The 14,172-nt window shown below is 36.0% G+C and overlaps 1 protein-coding gene across 5 annotated transcripts in view; it reads right to left on the bottom strand.

The window, feature by feature from the left end:
• The window catches only part of LRFN5 (leucine rich repeat and fibronectin type III domain containing 5), a 248,489-nt gene that overhangs the window by 56,671 nt on the left and 177,646 nt on the right, over positions 1-14,172 (bottom strand). The window lies entirely within an intron of this gene.

Genomic DNA, 14,172 nt, shown 5'->3' with positions numbered 1-14,172 from the left:
ATTCTAAACCCACTTTGAAAAGTCTCTGATAAGAAATGTTCTCTAGTTTTGCTATTTTGTGCAATTTATATTGCAGTATATTCAGGTGACGTTTTCACAGTATAATTAGAAGCAGTGGATGCACTCTGAAACTCTTCTGAATACATTTCTTAGTTCTAACAGTTTTTAGTGGTGTCTTTAGGGTTTTCTATATATAGTATCATGTCATCTGCAAATAGTTTGAATTCTTCTTTTCCAATCTACAAAGCTTTGATTTCTTTTTCTTGCCTAATTGCTCTGGCTATGATTTCCAATACTCTGTTGACTAAAAGTAGGGAGAGTGGGAATCTTTGCCTTGTTCCTAACCCTAGAGGACAAGCTTTCAGCTTTTACTGTTGAGTATGATGTTAGCTGTGGACTTATCATATACAGCTATTATTATATTGGCATATGTTCCTCTATACCCATTTTGTTGAGTTTTTTTTTTTTAAGATTTTATTTATTTATTTGACAGACAGAGATCACAAGTAGGCAGAGAGGCAGGATCCCTGCTGAGCAGAGAGCCCGATTCAGGGCTCAATCCCAAGACCCTGGGGTCATGACCTGAGCTGAAGGCAGAGGCTTTAACCCACTGAGCCACCCAGGCACCCCTGTTGAGGTTTTTTTAAAAATCATAAATAGATACTGAATTCTGTCAAATGTCTTTTCTGCATCTTTTGAGATGACCATGATTTTTAATTTTCCTTTTGTTAATATGGAGCATCATGATGATTGATTTGCAAATGCTAAACCATCCTTGGATCCCTGGAGTAAATCCTACTTGATCATGGTGTATGGTTTTCTTAATGTATTGCTGAATTTAGCCTGCCAAAATTTTGCTGAGGATTTCACTTCTATGTTCATTGTGAAATTGGTCTGTAATTTTCTTCTTTTGTGGTGTCCTTGTCTGGTTTTGGTATCTAAGTAATGCTTACCTCATAAAATGAGTTTGAAAATTTTCTCTTTTATTTGTTTTTGGAAGTGTTTGAGAAAGTTAGGTATTAAATCCTTGAACATTTGGTAGAACTCAACAGTGAAGCCATCTGGTCCTGGACTTTAGTTTGCTGGAAAGGTTTTGATAGATTCACTCTCTTAGTAAGAACAAGTACTTAGTTTATTTCCTATTTCTTCATGATTCAGTCTTGCAAGATTGTAAATTTTGAGGAATTTATCCATTTCTCCTAGGTTGTCCAAATTGTTGGTATATGATTGCTCACAGTAGTCTCTTTGACCCTTTGTAATTCTGTGTTATCAGCTGTAATGTCTCCTCTTTCATTTCTGATTTTATTTATTTGAGCCCCCCCCCCTTTATTTCTTGGTAAATTTAGATAAAGGATTATTACTTTTGTTTATTTTTTCAAAGTACCAACTCTTAGTTTCTTTTCTTTTTTTCCTTTGTAAGATTTTATTTATTTGTCAGAGAGAGAGCAAGTACAAGCAGGGAGAAAGGGAGGCAGAGGGAGAAGCAGGCTCCCTGCTGAGCAAGGAGCCTAATTGTGAGCCTAAGGCAAACACTTAATCAACTGAGCCACTCAGGAGTCCCCTCAACTCTTAGTTTCATTGGTCTTATCTATTGCCTTTTTGGGCTCTGTTCCATTTATTTCCACTCTGGTCTTTATTATTTCCTTCCTTCTGGTAACGTTTGGCTTCATTGTTTCCTTTTCTAGTTCCTTTAGATGTGAAGATAAATTATTTGAGATTCCATTTGTTTCTTGTAGGCCTGTATAACTATAAATTTCCCTAAGAACACTTTTGCTGCATCACCTAAATCTTGGAGTGTTAGGTTTCTGTTCATTTGTCTCTAGGTATTTATCAACTTCTTTGATTTCTTCTACAACCCAATAGTTGTTTGATAACATGATGTTTAATGCCCATGAGTTTTTTAAGTTTTTTTTTTCTTCAGTTTTCTTCTTGCAACCAATTTCTAGTTTCATACCATTGTGTTCAGAAAAAGATGCTTAATATTATTCCAGTCTTATAATTTATTAAGATTTGTTTTGTGGCCTAACATGTGACCTATCCTGGAGAATGTTCCATATGTACTTGAGAAGGAGATGTATTCTGCTGTTTTTGGATGGAATATTCTGCATACATCTCTTAAGCCCATCTGGTCTGTCAGTTAAGACCAATGTTTTCTTATTGATCTATCTCTTGATGTCAGTGGGATACTAAAGCCCACTACTATTATTGTATTGCTATCAATTTCTCCATTTAGGTTTGTTAACATTTTCTTTATATATTTTGGAGCTCCTATATTGGGTACATATATATTTATAAAGGTATATAAATTTATATTTACATATTTTACCATAAAAATATATATAAATTTATATCTTCTTTAAAAAAAAAAGATTTATTTATTTATTTGACACAGAGAGAGAGAGAGAGAGAGAGACGGAAAGCATAAGTAGGAAGAGAGGCAGGCAGAGGGAGAGGGGGAAGCAGGCTCCCAGCTGTGCAGACAGCCTGGGATCGATCTGGGGCTCGATCCCAGAACTCTAAGATCCCAGAACCTGAGCCGAAGGCAGAGGCTTAACCCACTGAGCCACCCAGGTGCCCCAAGGTTTTATCTTCTTGAAGGACTGACTCTTTTGTCATTATGTAGTGCCCCTCTTTGTCTTTTGGTACAGTTTTTGTTTTAAAGTCTACTTTGATATATGTAAATAGATATTCCAGCTTTCTTTTTGTTTCCATCTGCATGGAACATCTTTTTCCATCCCTTCATTTTCAGTCCATGTGTGTTCTTACTTCTGAAGTGAGTTTCTTGAGTTTCTTATATATGTGTCCTGTATTTTTATCCAATCAGCCACTCCATGTCTTTTGATTAGAGAATCTACTCTACACTTTAATTATTGATAGATATGTACTTATTGTCATCTTGTTAGTTGTCTTACCAATTGTTATTGGCTACTTTTACACTTCCTCTCTGTTTCTTTTTCTCTCTCTCTTTGTGGTTTGATGTCTTCCTTTAGTGTTATGTTTAGATTTCTTTCTCCCCGTCTTCTATAATATTTACTATAAATTATTGCTTTGTGATTACCATGAGGTTCACATATATCATCCTAAGTATATGACCATCTATTTTGAGTTGAAAGCAACTTGAAATTTGAACACATCCTGAAACCACATTTTTACTCCACCCCTCAAGTTTTATATTTTTGATGTCACATTTTACATCTTTTTATTTTATGTATCCTTTAATTAATTAATGTAGTTTTAGTTGATTTTACTACTTTTGTCTTTTAACCTTCTTAGTATCTTCTTAAGTGGCCAATCCACTTTCTGTATCATATATTTACTTTTTACAGTAAGATTTCTACTTTTGTATGTTTTCTTGTTATTAGTTAGTCCCATTTCTTTTTACCTTAAACAAGTCCCTTTAATATTTCTTATAAGGCTGGATTAGTAGCAATGCATTCCTTTAACTTAAACTTCTCTGGAAAACTCTGTCCTCAAATATGAATGATAACCTTACCAGGTAGTTATTCTTGGTTGGAATTTTTTGTCCTTTCAGCACATTGAATATGTTATGTCACTCCTATCTGGCTTGCAAAGTTTCTGCTGAGGAATCTGCTGATAGCCTCATGGGCTTTCTCTTGCACGTAGCAAGTTTTCTCTTAGGTATTTTAAGATTCTCTCTTTATCTTTAATTTTTTACATTTTAATTATATTGTGTCTTGGTGGGGCTCTCTTTGGGTTCATTTTACTTGAAAATCTCTTGGCTTCCTGGATTGTTTCTTGGCTTCCTGTTTGTTTTTTTTCCCTAGGTTAGGGAAGCTTTTAGCTATTATTTCTTCAAATAAATTTTCTGTCCCTTTCTCCTCCTCTGGGACCTTTATAATGTGAATGTTATTCTATTTGATGTTGTTTCAGAGGTCCTTTTTTTTTTTCCCCAAGTTTGCTAATTCATACCTCTACTTCATCCAGCCTGCTGTTGAACACTTCTAGTGCATTTTTCTGTTCAGTTATTGTATTCTTCAGCTTTGTGACTTGTTTAATACTTCATGTTTTCTGTTTGTTGAAGTTCTCACTGTGTTTATCCATTCATCTCCTGAGTTCAGTTGAGAATCTTTATGACCATTACTTTGAATTCTTTACCAGGTACACTATTTATCACTTTATCATTAAGGTCTTTTTCTGAGGTTTTTGTCTTGCTTGGAACATAGTTCTCCTTCCTCATTTTACTTGACTCTGTTTCTATATATGAGGTAAAACAGCTACCCCTCTGTCTTAAGGTGCTCTGATTTGGTGCTGTTCCCTCTTGTTCAACTTTACCCTCACTCTTGGTTGACTCTTGAACCTTTGTGATGGTCTAAACTACCTGTTATTCTTGATATGCTCCTGTTGTTGAGGGTATGCCAAGACCTGTCAGTGACCCAAGGGGAAAAATTTCATTTAGTACACAGTTTCAGGGTGATAGGAAGTCAGAATCTCAGACAGCAGTTTTTGAAAGTACACAAATGAACACAGTACTGTCAGTTTGCAATTGTAATACCTCCTGGCCTCCAAATCAGGATATTTGGAGGTGCCCTCTGGGCAACAGTTGCAATAATTACAGCTCCAGGTGAATGTATAAGCTCCTTTCTGGAAAGGCTTGTTGATTTGTAGTGAAGCCTTAGAAATGCACAAGGATTGTGTTTTCCTGCTTACATTTCCTGGGATTATCTCCTTAGCCTCCAGATGTGTGGGAAACCTGAAGCCTGTCCCTTAGGCTGAATCCCTAGTGTAAAATAAATAGAGTTTTTTCACAGGAACACTGGGGTTGTATTTCAGTCTGTGGTCTGTGCAGTGCTCTGGAGGTGGTCACCTGCCAAGGACTATCATTTTGATTGTTAACATCCCATGGTACTACAGAACCACCAGATCTCCTGGCCACCAGGACCAGGTGATCAAGAGGTGTCCCCGGAGTGGGTTAAACATACCTGCTAGCTTAAAGCAAGGCAACTGGAGAATGTAGTGTGTGGTGTGCTTGCCAGCTTCAGAATGCAGGGGTGGGAGAATGCATTGACTGTTCACACTTGCACACTTGGGCTATGCAGCTGGAGAACTCCATGACCTTTCACACTCAGGCACCCCAGCCAGGGAGCAGAGGAGTGCTGCTACCACCTGTGCTTTACAGGCTCAGCAAGAACTGCCACCACCTCACCCCATCTGTCTCAGCAAGGCAGTGTGAAGGTGCCACATCTGAGCTCACCTGCCTGTGCTAGCTAGTAGGTTATGTGGAGAGTGGAACAATGTTGTCCACCAGCATCTCCATCCCAAGAAGCATCTAAACTGCTACCTCCCTCCAGCCAATGTCCCCAAATCAGCAAATGAATCTCCATCATATATAATCTAGGTACTTTTCATATATATATATATATTTATGTATATACATACATATATATATTCATTTCACATATATTTCATATATATATATATTTTTTGTTGGGTCTCAGGGTGAACAATATCATACATGTGACCTCCAAGAGAGGTAGCTCTGTTTCTTATAGCACTTTGGAACCCCCAGACATTAGCTCCATTGGTTTTCTGAGTCAGGTGATCTGGGGACTCATATTTCTAGTACTGATCCCAGGGGCCAGGGTGCTCAGTGTGGGGCACCAACCCCTGGCTTCTCCAAGACAAGTACTTGTCTAGTGAGGTCCCTCCCTATTATGTGTTGGCATGGTGAGGATAGAGTTATTTGTGACAGTCTCTACCTCTTCTATCCGTCTGAATATGGTCCTTTTACCCTTTGTTGTGGAAACAGTTCATCTAGTTTTCAGATCATTTTCAGAGGAGAATGATGTGTACATAGCTATAACTTGGTGCATCCATATTAAGGATTTTGCTCTGCCACCATCTTGGACACCCCTCTCCAATGACCACATATTATTTATAGGACATAAAGGTATATGAAAGATTGAGAGCTAAAGATAAAAATATAAGTTAAGCCATTGTTTCTGCCCTCACCCTTGAGAAACTTGCCATCTAATTTGGGGAAGTGGTAGAGGTATCAGTTATATAACAAGTAAATGCAAATCTAGTTTGAGAAATGAAGTATCACTTTTTATACAGTCTTCTTTTCACAAAGTTGACTCTACCAAAAAGAGAAATAAACATCTCAAATCTCTTAATTAAGTAACAGATTATGGTATTTACTTATCAATGAAAAATAAAAAAGTAATTTAGAAGTTAGGAAGAGAGGATGGATGCAGAACTGTTTTATAATTTATCAAAGTATATATACTACCCCCCTTTGAGCGAACACACAAAGAAACAAAATAAATTCACATCAGCAAACACAACTAAACAACTGGGGTGAGAGCACATAACTCTATCAAGGGGAGAGAGGGACAACTTCATAGAGATGATGACATCTGAGGTGGTTCTGGAAAAATGAATAGAAGTTTATTGGAATAGAGAGTGGAAGAACATGAAGGAAAGAGGGAAGTGTGAAGAAGCAGGTGCATAAACCAATGATCATAAGGTAGTTATAGTACAGCATCTGTAGAGGCTTAACACAGGCCTTCTTTACCACACTACACACATCTGATATTATCTTCTAGGGTTATAAGGACTTGGTGGAAATGTTTAAAGCAAAAGAGTCAAATCAGTATTTTAGAAGGAAACTTCCATCCTAAAACAGAAGATTGTATGGGGAAAGGTAAGAAATGGAGACCAGGAGATGTGTTAAGATACACTGGAATTAGCTTTGGGAATTTGGGAATATTACTTGACCTTGGTTTTCTCATCTGTGAAAGGGGGTTAATAATTCTGCAGAAATAGCACATGTAGAACAATTTAAATAGAGTAAAAGTGCAACTGATATTTTTAATAAAGCAAGAAAAAGTGGGACAGTAACAGTGGTGATATAAGGAAAAATAATTTCAGAGATATTGAAGAGTCATGTTCAATACCAAGATCAAGGAAAATCATTTTTTATGAATGATGTTAATAGTTTCACAGGGTATTTTTTTTATGTTTCATGTTCAAGTATATTTGGGGAACAATGGGTTAACACAACTAAGGAAATTTCTTTACTGCAGAATATCTCAGAACCTTTCTATATTAATGCATATTATGACTCCCCATGAGGAAAGATAGCAGTCAGGGTTTCCTGGGCTTAATTAAACATTTTTAAAAGAAGTACTAGATTCATTTTTTTTTTTTTTAAGATTTTATTTACTTATTTGACAGATAGAGATCGCAAGTAGGCAGAGAGGCAGGCAGAGAGAGAGGAGGAAGCAGGCGCCCTGCTGAGCAGAGAGCCCAATGTGGGGCTTGATCCCAGAACCCTGGGATCATGACCTGAGCTGAAGGCAGAGGCTTTAACCCACTGAGCCACCCAGGCGCCCCCTAGGTTCACTTTTAACATAAAATCTGGTATGATCTCAAGTAGCTCATGAATCTGGGGGAGTTTGAGGGCAAATGGTATAGGCCCTTTGGAAGACTCTAGCTCTAAGGAAGAATAATTATTCTTGAATTACTCTTGTCAGGATATGGTTTTAGAAATATTTTTGTGAAAGGTTTTAATTTGAAATTTAATATTGTGGTGGGCAGACTAATGACAGCCACAATGATGTCTAAGCCCTAGGTCCTGGAACACAAGACTGTTACCTTACATGCCAGAAAGCACTTTGCAGATTGAAGTTATAGACCTTAAAATGGATAGATTATTCTTAATTATCTGGGTGACTGTAATAAAACCTGGGCCCTTAAAAGCAGAAGAGAGGGACGCCCCGGTGGCTCCATTGTTATGCATCTGCCTTTGGCTCAGGTTATGATCCCAGGGTCCTCGGATTTAGTTCTGATTCCAGCTCCCTGATCAACAGGGAGTCTGGTTCTCCCTCTCCTTCTATTCCTCCTCATTGCTCGTGCTCTTTCTCTCTCATGCTTTCTCTCTCTCAAAAAAATAAAATCTTAAAAAAAAATAAAAGAAGGTTGTTAATATAAAGAACAAACTGAGGGTTCATTGATAGAGAGAAATGGACATAGGCGAAATGGGTGATGGGTATTAATGAGACCAAATGTTATGATGAGTACTGTTATTTGTAAGTGATGAATCACTAAATTCTGAGCTTGAAACCAATATTACCATACTATTAACTAGAATTTAAATAAACACCTGAAATTAAAAAAATAAAAATAAAAGATTAATTTTATTTTTTGTGTAACAATTTACTATTTAAAAATAAAAGTAAAAGGGGCACCTGGATGGCTCAGTTGGTTAAGCGTCTGCCTTTGGCTCAGGTCATGTTCTCAGGGTCCTGAGATCAAGCCCCCCATCAGGCTCCCTGCTCAGCAAAGAGTCTGCTTTTCCCTCTCTCTCTCTCTGATGCTCCTCCCTGCTTGTTCATCCTCCCTCCCTCCCTCCAAAAAAACAAAACGACAAAAAAGTTACATGCATTGGAATCCTTGTGTTGGCTTGTATTAGTTTGTAATAGACAACTGTGAAATTTTGTGAATGGATTGCTAATCTATTAGTGGCTTAAAATCAGTCATGGTAAAACCTACATCAAAAATACTGGCAAATGTTACAAATCAGAGGTTTACTTTTTTCAGAGCTAATTATCAGCATATCATGATTATGTATAACCCCTGGCAGGGTAGTTTAAGCAGTAAGAATGTGACATTGGTATTCCTAAATTGTCTTTAAAATGTTGGTAATGATTTTTAATTAATCAGGAACTTAAAAGAATGCCCATTCGATCACAAATCAAAACCATTGTAAATCAGGTCTGTGTATCTAATGTGTAACATGGTGACAACAGTTGACAATACTATATTGCATAATTGAAATTTGTTAAAAGAGTAAAACTTGAACATTCTCACCCTCCCCCCAAGAAAAGGAAATAGGAGAGCTGATAATTGTGTTAGTTAACTCATTTGGGTGGGGGTCCCCTCCCTATGTATATACATATATCAAATCATCACATTGTACACTTTAAATATCTTATAATGTATTTGTCCATTATACTTCAATAAAGCTTTAAAAATAATGTATATAAGCACTTAGCACCATTCTTAATAAATCATCATGATGATGACAACACAAAATTCTCCTCTACATGGCAAAGGAAGCAAAATGAAAATACTCTGAGTTAATACATCCATATGAATTCCACTGTATCATCAGTGGAAAGAAGAACAAAAAAATCATTGTGAAAAATATTGTGAAACTATTCATTAATTTGAGAGCTGAATTGTAACACTGTAACAGTTTGCATATTTCTCTAATTATTGGTGCAGCCAAAACTTCTCATGAGTTTGTCATGTATTTTCCCTCTATTATGTATGAGTTATCTGTTCATCTCCTTTGCTTTTTTATCTGTTGGCCTTTTCATGTTTTTTGATATTTTACATAAACTATTTGTGCAACAAAGGCTATTAAGAATTCGTCTTCATTTAACCACTTGTTGTCTCCACATCTGATTTTCTAAGTTGTTAATTAATTTTAATGAGATATCATTGAATATAACATGATATTAGTTTTAGGTGTAAAACATAGTAATTTGACACATGTAAATATTGTAAACTGATTACCACAAGAAGTTTAGTTAACATTAATCACCACAGTTAGAAAATGTTTTATTTGTGTGAAGAACTTTCAAGATCTATTCTTTGGCACCTTTCAAATACACAATTCAGTGTTGTTAACTAAAGTTATCATGCTGTACATTACATCCCTAGGACTCACAAATGAAAGTTTTTTAAAAAGATTTTATTTATTTGAGAGACAGAGAGAGAGAGATAGAACAAGCTGGGGGAATGAGGAGGGAGAGGGACAAGCAGACTCCCCACTCAGCAGGTAGCCTGACAAGGGGCTCAATCCCAGAACCTTGGGATCATGACCTGGTTGAAGCAGAAGCTTAACTGACTGAGCCACCAGGTGCCCCACATCTGAAAATTTTTTTTATCATTTGTCCGCTTTCATTCATTTCACTCACTCTCAACCCCAACGTCTGGCAACCACCAATCTGTTCTCTGTATCTGAGTTTGGTTTTTGTCATTGTTATATTTATATTTTACATATAAGTGAAATCATACAGTATTTCTTTTTCTCTGACTTCTTTCACTTAGCATAATGCCCTTGAGTTCCATCCATGTAGTTGTACATGGCAAGATTTCCTTCTATTTTTGTGGCTGAATATTCCTCTTTGTGTGTGTGTGTGTGTGTGTGTGTGTTTGATCTTCCTTATCCATTCACCCATTGGTAAACACTTAGGTTGTCTTCCATGTCAAGGAACATAGCGGTGCAAATATATTTCTGAGATACTGATTTTTTTCTTTTTTCAGATAAATATCCAGAGGTGGAATTGCTGGGTTGTACGGTAATTCTATTTTTAGTTTTTCGTAGAACCTTCATAATGTTTTCTACAGTGGTTGCACCAACTTATATTCCCACCAACAGAGCACAAAGGCTCCCTTTTCTCCCCACCCTCGCCACCATTTGCTCTTTGTCTTTTGAGCAATAGCCATTCTAACAGGCATGAGGTGATTTTTCATTGAGCTTTTTATTTACATTTATGTGATGATTAATGATGTTGGGTAACTTCTCATGTATCTGTTGGCCATTTGCTTATTTTCTTTGGATAATATCTATTCAGATCCTCTACTTGTTTTATAATTATAACTTATAATCTACTTGTTTATAATTTTTTATTGCATTGCTTGGGCTTTTGTATATATTGGATATTAACACCTTATCAAACACATGATTAAAAAATATTTTCTCTCATTCTGTATGTTGTCTTTTGATATTATTAATGGTTTCTTTGCTATATAGAAGCTTTTTTAGTTTGATGTAGTCCCACTTGTTTATTTTTGGCTTTCTTATTTAGCAGTTCATTTCCAATAAACTATTTTCTTAAGTTGTGTGTTAAATGTTTAACAAATAGCTCTCTGAAAAGTAAATATATGCATATAAGTATATACATAAAATTTTTATAAATTTTACTGATGTAAATGTGTAATGCTCAATGTGCAAATCAAACTAAATATACAATTCTATCTATTGTAAATTTTCTATAACCAATTTATCTAACAGAAGGATTTTTTTGTATCTGTAGCTAGCCTACTGTCATAACTGATGAACAGGAGTAGCTTTGACTTAAATATTTATTGGTATTTGTGTTTTCATTAACCTGCAAGACATAAGTGAAACGACAAAAATGTATGTCGCTGTTTTTTCAATGATATGTACAACTTACATGCTAACTCAAATAATAGTTTCTAAATACCAGAAGAACATTTCTTCAAGTTTTTGTGATATATTCACAATGTAATGTCTAGATGTGAGACATCTTTTTTTTTTAACTAAATAATTTATTTTGGGGGGGAGGGACAGAAGGAGAGGGAGAGATTCCAGAGCAGACTCTGCATTCACTGCAGCGCCTGACATGGGGCATGATCCCACGGCCCCAAGATCATGACCTGAGCTGAAATCAAGGGTTAGACCCTTAAATGACCGAGCTCTATATGTGAGATGTCTTTAAAATTTAATCTGCATGAGGGGTGCCTGTGTGGCTCGGTCAGCTGAGCATCTGACTCTCACTTTTGCCTCAGGTCATGACCTCAGGCTCAAGAGATGGAGCCCCTTGTCAAGCCCCACCTTAGTGGGAAGTCAACTTCTCTCCTTCTCCCTCTCCTTTTGCCCCTCCCCTTGCTTATGCTCTCTTTAGTATCTATCATTTAGAGAATCAATTGATTCTCTAGAATCAATCATTTAAAAAGTAACTAAAATAAAATTTAATCTGCATGAGTAACATTTTCTCCATAAGTTTCCTAAGTCTAGACCAGCAGGAAAAACAAACAAACAAACAAAAGGAAACAAAACAAAAAATCCAGTCCTGATTTGTAATAGTTACTAAATTTGTGGTCTAAATATTCCCACCAGATCTAATTTCATATTCATTGTGATGTCACCTAATGCAGAGTTGAAGAAAGATGTACAATAGGCACTTTAATATATAGCATTTCTGCCATGTAGGTATAAAAGACATAAATAAACTCAATAGTGTAGATAACATCATGAGAGACTATGGACTATGGGAAACAAACTGAAGGTTTCAGAGGGGAGAGAGATGGGGGGATAGATGAGCCCAGTGATGGGTCTTAAGGAGGGCACATATTGCATGGAGCACTGGGTGGTATAGCAAACAATGAATCATGGAACACTACATCAAAACTAATGATATACTATATGGTGACTAACATTACATAATAAAATAAAATTAAATTAAAAAATATATACAGTAATTAGAGTGTGGGGAGAAGCAGACTCTCAGCTGAGCAGAGAGCCCGATGTGGGGCTCAGTCCTAGGACCGCAGGATCATGACCTGAGCCCAAGCAGATGCTTAACCCATTGAGCCACCCAGGCGTCCCACGAGTTTGAGAATTTATTCACTTTGTTTTCAATATAATTTAAGTGTAAATTAATCTGATTTCATTTTTAATAATATCTGTATGTAACAATCAGTTCTCTGTAAAATAAATGTTGTGCATATAAGTACATACATATTTTACAAGCACCACTGAATTGAACAAGCAGCACTCATGAGCCAGTATAAGGTTGTACCAGCATACCTGTATAACCCATGATCAGAAACTTAATATTTAAGTAGATCAGAAACTTAATACATATGTGCGTATGTCTACAAAAAGATCTGTACAAGAATGTTCAAAAAAGCCTATTCATAATAGCCCCAAAGTGGGAAAAAAAGTCATAGAACCATGAGAAAAGTATTCACCAAGAAATTGTGATATAGGGGCGCCTAGGGGACTCAATCGGTTAAGTGTCTGTGTCCACTCAGGTCATGATCTCAGGGTCCTGGGATGGAGCCCCCATGTAGGGCTCCCTGTTCAGCCCAGAGTCTGCTTCTCTCTCCTTCTGCCCCCCCCTTGTGCTCTCTCTCTCTCGCTCACTCAAATAAAATCTTTAAAAAAAGGCAAACTGTGATATGTTCATACAATAGAATAATACGCAGCTATACAAAAATAATTACTGATAGATGAAAACCATGAATGAATCCTAAGATATTCCACCAAGTATAAGAAATCAAACACAAAATAATGCAAAACACCTGATGCCATAAGTGGATATGCATGCATGCAGCATTCCTCTTTTCCCTCCCAACACACACATATACATATGGATGTACATAAAACAGTGAGATTAATGAACCCTTTAGAAGAGAAAAATAAGGCAATGTACCTCCAAAGCCCTAACTTTAGAACTGGCTGTCCCTATCCAGTACAGCTATTTTTCTCCTTTGTTATAAAATATGCTTCCAGGAATTCCCTTTTCATACTCAGATTTTCCAAGTAGGACAATAAGAGATAACACCCTTATTATTATTATTTTCTATTCTGACTTATAAAAAATATCTAAATATCACAAAGGAATTACTGATTTAACATTAGTTCCTATATTTAGTTATCTAGTTATATACTTAGAATTTATCTACATAGCTACACACTGCGACTGTGGAGGGAAAAATTTTCATTTTTATATTGCTACATGTATATGCTATTATTGATTGGAGTTCCTGGAATATATACAGTTCTCTTGAATACTAACATTTTTGGAATAAAATTTAAATTCTAACTACTAAAGTAAGTAACCTACACATTGATACTGTGTATTTGTATTACAAAAAATTAAAATGAAATGCTTATCAACATTGAGTAGATTCTTATTATAATTTAAAAAATAATTCTATCTCAGGCTTTGTACACTAAATGAACCACACATTATTAAAACATTAATATCAACAAGAGGTAATTATGTAAAATTAAGTAACAATGTTATTCACTTAGGATTATTTTAGTTGCCTTCCAACCCTTTGAAGGCGATGGTGATGTGTTTGGCTTTCTCAGCTAGCCTATAAGATAATACAATGGCAGGGTTACAACTTTCCCTACTTAAGGGATGAAGGGATAGAAGGGCATTCATTATTGATGCATACAAAAGAAACTGCCTCAGAGTGCTATACCAGAGTTCTGTAAAGGCTATTTAAAATTGCACTTCAGCACCAATAAAAGATTTTACATTCTGCATCTGTAATTCTGATGTTTTCTGCATATTATTATACTGAAATATTTAATAAGTAAAATTAAATAATAACAGAGTTATTTCACAGCACCACTGCCTGACTGTCTTTCTGGAATAG

The sequence above is a fragment of the Lutra lutra genome, chromosome 7 (genome assembly GCF_902655055.1).
Source record: "Lutra lutra chromosome 7, mLutLut1.2, whole genome shotgun sequence".
In the NCBI taxonomy this organism is placed as follows: Eukaryota; Metazoa; Chordata; class Mammalia; order Carnivora; family Mustelidae; genus Lutra; species Lutra lutra.
Note: the sequence above shows the minus strand (reverse complement) of the source record. Positions and strands in the feature narration are given on the sequence as shown.